A 5825-nucleotide genomic window follows, 5' to 3' on the forward strand; every position below is an offset into this window, starting at 1 on the left:
TGACAGATGGGTAAGTCGGAGATTCCTAAGATATCTGTGGATTGTTTCCATCATGAATAACTTTAGCCAGTAGAACGACTTTTAAGCTTGGATGAAGGGTGAAGTTTTGAAACTTGGAGTCTGTGAGGGTGTGATTCACCTGACCAAATACAGAGATCTCCATCTGTGCTCACTGTCTAGACTGCCGTTAAAGTCAGCAAACGGAAAACAGGCATTTCTAGGGCATGATTTGCCTTCTCCTAAAATAGGCATCTGGGATATGTCAGGCAACTGCTTGGAGACAAAAGTCCAAAGATGACTTAGCAGTATGGAAATTTGTGAGCCAGAAAATTGTGTTCTGTAACTCAGAACTCACTTCTAAAAAGTAAGGGTTTTTTTTTAATACCTATGTTAAGAGACGTAAAACATGAGGCTTCAGAACCACATGCTGACCTGAACGGAAAGCCCTGGCTGAGGACTTCATCAGAGGGTAGCTGTTCCCTGCAGGTCTGAGCTGCTTCCTGCACACTGTGATGGGAGCCATGGTGCATCTCCCATACCATTTTGAAAAACCTCCTCCTGCAGGATGACTTGCTCTTCAGTGATCACTTTGCAGCTAATTTTTAATGATTCCTTCCCACAGAAAGTGTTATCCCAGCAATTATAGATGAGTCTGTCAAAATCAGCCAGAGGAGGGCACTTTTGAGCTATGGGAGACCTCCTGGCCAGTGGGGCCGAAGGTGCTGCTTGTCCCACTAGTTTTATTTGCTGGACGTTTCCTTAAAATCCTCCAGCAGTAGGCTTGGTTCAGTGTCTGTCCCCTGGCACAGATGATGGTGGGCTCCTTTTCTTTTCAGACCTTTCCTCCTGTTGACTTGCCAGTTGTGGTTACGTCTGTTACGAGGTGACAAGAGCCAATGCTTTGTCTATGGAGGATGATGGACCTGTGCTGCAGAGTTTGGGTGTGGATGAAGATGTTGGGTGCCTCACTTCCAGGCTCTGGTTGCTGGGAGCTTGTCCTGCAGGAGGTGGCTGGGCTAGCTGATGTCCTGGGATGCTTCGGTGCTAGTAAGCTAAACAGGGCACAAGCTTGAGGACTGATTCACAACAGACTGTTTCAGAGTTAGCACCCTGGTGGCAAACTTATGGCCTGGGCCAGTTATCACTCTGCTAGATGATGGCCAGACATGTCTGGAGATAGCACGGCCAAAGACTGTTTTCAATAGGCAGCATTTCCAAGATGTGCTCTTTTGGTAAGGAAGAACACTTATCTCTGTGGACATGGGTGGTGCCGTGTCACTCAGCCCCAGTGCCAGAAAGCAGATCCTGGCCTTTCTAGATTAGCAGTAATATGGGAGTTGCCTTAATATCCATTAACTTGTGTTGGTTTGAAAGTGTGGGCCCTGTCACGTCAAGTGCTTTGCTTCATTTGAGACACTTCCCTTGAAAAGGTCAGACCAGTAGATTGCATAGCAGTGAAGTTGGAGATCTGCTTAGCAGCCGCTCCTGCAGAGAAGTATTTTCAGGGAAAGTATTTAAAACATTAGCAGTGGGGGGTGGGGTGGAAATTGCAGGGAAAGTAAAATCCGTACGTATTGTACATATGTTTGCTTTAAAGAGCGGGTGACCCCTGCTGAGTTTCTTGGCACTGAAAGCCAGGCCAATGAGGACATCACCAGATGGGTTCATTACCAAGGCATTTTCATTATCACCCCTCAGGGCCAGCCCCTCACCGTCTTCCTGGTCGGAGCATGGGAAGGAACACTCTGTTCCGAATCCACAGAGGTATGAAAACATAGGGGGAAGTGCTTGTTTCTGGGACAAAAAAAGCCACGGTGACTGATCACGCCATGCAAGCTCACGTGAGAGGCTGAAGGCCAGTTTGCTGGTCCTACAGCCTCCCTCTCTCAGCCTATATATGTAAGTACATGCAAGTTCAAATGCGCTATTAAGATCCAGTAAGTGCCAGTGGAAATCTGGTTCATCTCCGATGAGGCTCCCCTGGCATGACCCTATCAGTACGTTAATTCCAGTTGGAGCTCACTGGAACTTGTACAAAGACAACACGAGCAGACAGAACATAAGCAAACCGAGTAAATCTTGGTTAATGCAACCTGAAGGAATTCCCTACTGAAATTGGACTAATGCCTTGAATTTGTTCTGACTTATCTTGCAATGTTAGTTCTCCGAAGCAGCAAAATGATAATTTTCAACACTCAGACTTCTTTAAAAACTACATTTGACGAAACAAAGACATCAAGTTAAACGGCTAGGGCTTTAGTTCCTTCCCAGAGAGTTGCTATGTGTTAGGCATGCTGTTACCTTTCCCAAAAGTTATCAGTTGCAAACGCACGCATTTGTAGAAGTCTCTGCCTCCCTTGGTCATGCTGCAAAGGCTACATTGGTGCCAAAGATTGGTTTCGTCAGCTAGTGTTGTTCTCATTTTTTTCCTTTCAGTGTGAGTATGCGATCCTGGATTTGTGGAGTAATTGCTCTGCGATTGGAGTGGATGAAGGCCCATAGGTGGGATGAAGACCTGTTAATGATTTTGAGTTAGGGTTTAGTGGAGCGGGTAACCCCTTTCTGCCTCAAGCAACCTCACACGCTATGGAGAACTTGTGTGCTAGACTTGGAAGTGTGCAGGGTGGAATTTCTATCACCTCTTTCCCAATTATCATTGTTTATGCATGAAGCCACCTGTCTTCTTGGTACCTTGCCATGGTGAAAAGAAGTTTCTTTCCATGTTCCCAAGAGAAGGAGAAGGCTGGTAAAAAAAGGAAGGCATTTTAACATTTACGAAGAAAAAGCAAATACGTATTGCAACAGACCCGGCAGGGTCAGAATGGACTGAATGTTCCTAAACCTTTATGGTAATTTGCTCCAGTAATTTCCATCATAATTAAGAAGCTGATACCGAAGCCGTTATTGCTATGAGTCAGGCTTGCAAGATCTGCTTCTGCAGCACACATAGCTGCAGGCTGCCCATATTCGGCATTTAAATGCTATTAATTTAGAAACGGTTACTAGAAATATGTCCGTTAAATGTGAGGTTTGAAGCAATACAGATATGCAAAGCTGATAACAAACCTCAGCTGTGGGGAAATGAGGAAGTTTTATGCACACCTTAGGTCTCGGCATCCACCTTTGCCCCCAGGAATATGTCAGAGTAATCTTGAGGGATTTTTTTTAGGATAGTGCATCCTGGCTGTTTCCCTCCCGCTGTCTCTGCCTTTCCTATGGTGAGGATGTGAGGGAGCAAAACGGTGTGCAGCTTGGTGAGGACAGATGTAGCAAAGGTCACCTCTTTCCCATGCTTATTATCTGTCCAAACAAGCATTGCTATCTCCTGCCCATGTTGACTTCCATGAGGGCTGTTGGATAGAGTGCTTCTGAAAATCAAGCTGTGTTGCTGAGGTGCCAAAATAGGGACACAGATTTTGCATGTTTTCCCTTTGAGTATCAGGAGCTGTTGTTAAACAGATGGTTGATGTGAACAGATTTCAGCCCTGGAATTGTTCATGAGTTGTCCTCTTGAAAATTTGCTAGTCATTGTTTCTGCTCCGCAATAAGATGTCCGACTTTTTTTTTTTTTTTTTTTTTTTTCTTCCTCCAGTGGGGGAATAGGAAATACTGAATAATGGGGAAACTGGTTCAACTGTCAGCTCCCTTCCTTCGCAGATCGAGTTACTGGTAAGAAGGATGGCAATTAGCCGGTGAAACACCCGTTAGAGTGAATGTTGACGAACAGCAGGATAACGGGAGCATGGACATGTCTGGAATTTGGATAGTGCTCAATACGTGCAACATTGGATCATCCTTCTCTGCAAGACACTGCTTTGATTCCTCTTCCTCGGGACAGGTGTTGACCAGATTTGTTGTGTGATGTGCACCACGGGGAGCAGTGAATCTCCCTGCCTTTGTGTGACTCTTTCTTTTCCAGAGTGGTCACCAGGAAAAGACTGAATGAGCAGCATAGTGCTGATGGCTTCCAGAGCAGCAGGATGTTTCCCCAATCTTGCTAGCACGTCAGGGTCTGGCTTTCTGCTAAGCCATTTATATTCTCCTTGAAAATAATTAATCTCCTCAATTCATATTGAAAGGGGACAGAAAGTAACTCAAGGAAAGGTCAGTCCTCTGCTCCTGATGATTAAGATCTACACCTAGTTGCTTTTGGAAAGCTATGGGAAGGTGCTATTCAGTTGCTGGATCAGATTTCTTGTGTAGAAGTGCCCAGTAAGGTGCAGTGTCTGGGACAAGTGTCCTTGTGGTTACTGACCAGGAGTTGTGAGATCTAGCTTCTATTTTACGTCTTTGAATATAAAACGAATCAGAAAAGTTAGTGGTGCTTTTTTTACCTTGCATGCAGTAGAAAGATGTATGTGCAGTGTGCATTGGGTTCCTGCGTTGACAACTACATTTGCAGACACTGTTAGGTGGGTGTTTTCTGCTGTCACGTCAGACATGACGCCACTGGATCATTTAGTACCAGCCAGGTGCCATGAGAAGGCAAGTACTCACGTTTGTAAGCTGGGTCACGTTAAAAAAATAACTTTAATAGTAACAGTACAGTATATTTTGGATGTATCTGTAAGTGAGATTGCTTTGATCGGTCCTCTCTTGGGAAAGATGGTCTTCGGTCAGCTACAACAGTTGGTCCTGCTTGCCCTTGGCAGCCTGTGCTGTGAACACAGAAGCTCTGTGGATACTTTCTGAATCATATCCCCTGAGGTCAATTGTATAAGTATCCTAAAAGGTAACAAAAATCTATTCTTACATCCACAGTGGATGAAGCACGTAATGGCATTCCTGCCCTGGACACAGCATATGTTGATGCAAATAGTACTCCTGGACTTAAGGATTTGCAGCCCCATCACGTGCTGCCTGTGAGAGTGTTTCCTGCAGCACATTCACCCCTCACTGCACAGAGAATCTCAAATATCTTTTTGGATGGCTGGGGAAGAGCACAGAAGTGTAATCATTTGCTCTGACAGCAAATGCAAGATATTATAAAAAACTTTTGCAGTATGACTCAGGCACAAGAATTACAGCGTGCTGTCTAGTAAGAATTCTAAAGTTCCTATAACTGAGTTTTTTCCATTTTATGACTTACCAAAAGCCAAGGTTGACCTATTAGCCTGCGTTATGGCTAAAGAAACAGCCACAGAGTTATGCAGCAGCACAGTTTAATATTAGTCTTGAAGCTAAGCCCAAGCAGAAGTTGACAATGCAATCTGAGTTGATGGTGACTATATAATAGGAAGAAATAACTCGAGAACACTTGCTTTTACAGCTGAAAGAACTGTAAATCTCAACTTTCCCTTCCTTTGGGTACAGAAACTCTAGGTGAAAATAAAAAGTTCAAATAATTGAGAAAGTCTTTCATGCAAGGATCTTGGATAATTCACAAATAGTCTTATGCTACTGATAAATATTTCAGATTTTGCCTAGCTGATCTGAAAATTCAGAGGAAAAAGGTCTTGGTTTTGAGTTAAGCAGGCAGGATAAAAAAACATGAACTAACTTCAGAATTGAAATGACTTCACTTCAGGTCAAACAAAAGAAGTTGTTTAACCCAGATATTGTACTTTGTTCAAACTTTAGAAAGTTTCAAAAACATAGTGAAGTAATTTTAAAAATTACCAGCATGACTGATTTAGAAAATCTGAATGTTTTGATTTTTTTTCTGGGTGTCCTGTATGTGTTGTCCCCCCCCCCGTCTTTGGGATGTATTTTTTTTCAGTGGAAACAATTTGCTAGAATCAGTATACATCCAGCCAACTTACCGCTGCCTGTTTTGTTTTCTTTCAACCAGAGGATCTTTCCCAGTTCTGTCTCCAAACCTCTCC

The sequence above is a fragment of the Vanellus vanellus genome, assembly GCF_965231255.1.
Source record: "Vanellus vanellus genome assembly, chromosome: 13".
Classification (NCBI taxonomy): domain Eukaryota; kingdom Metazoa; phylum Chordata; class Aves; order Charadriiformes; family Charadriidae; genus Vanellus; species Vanellus vanellus.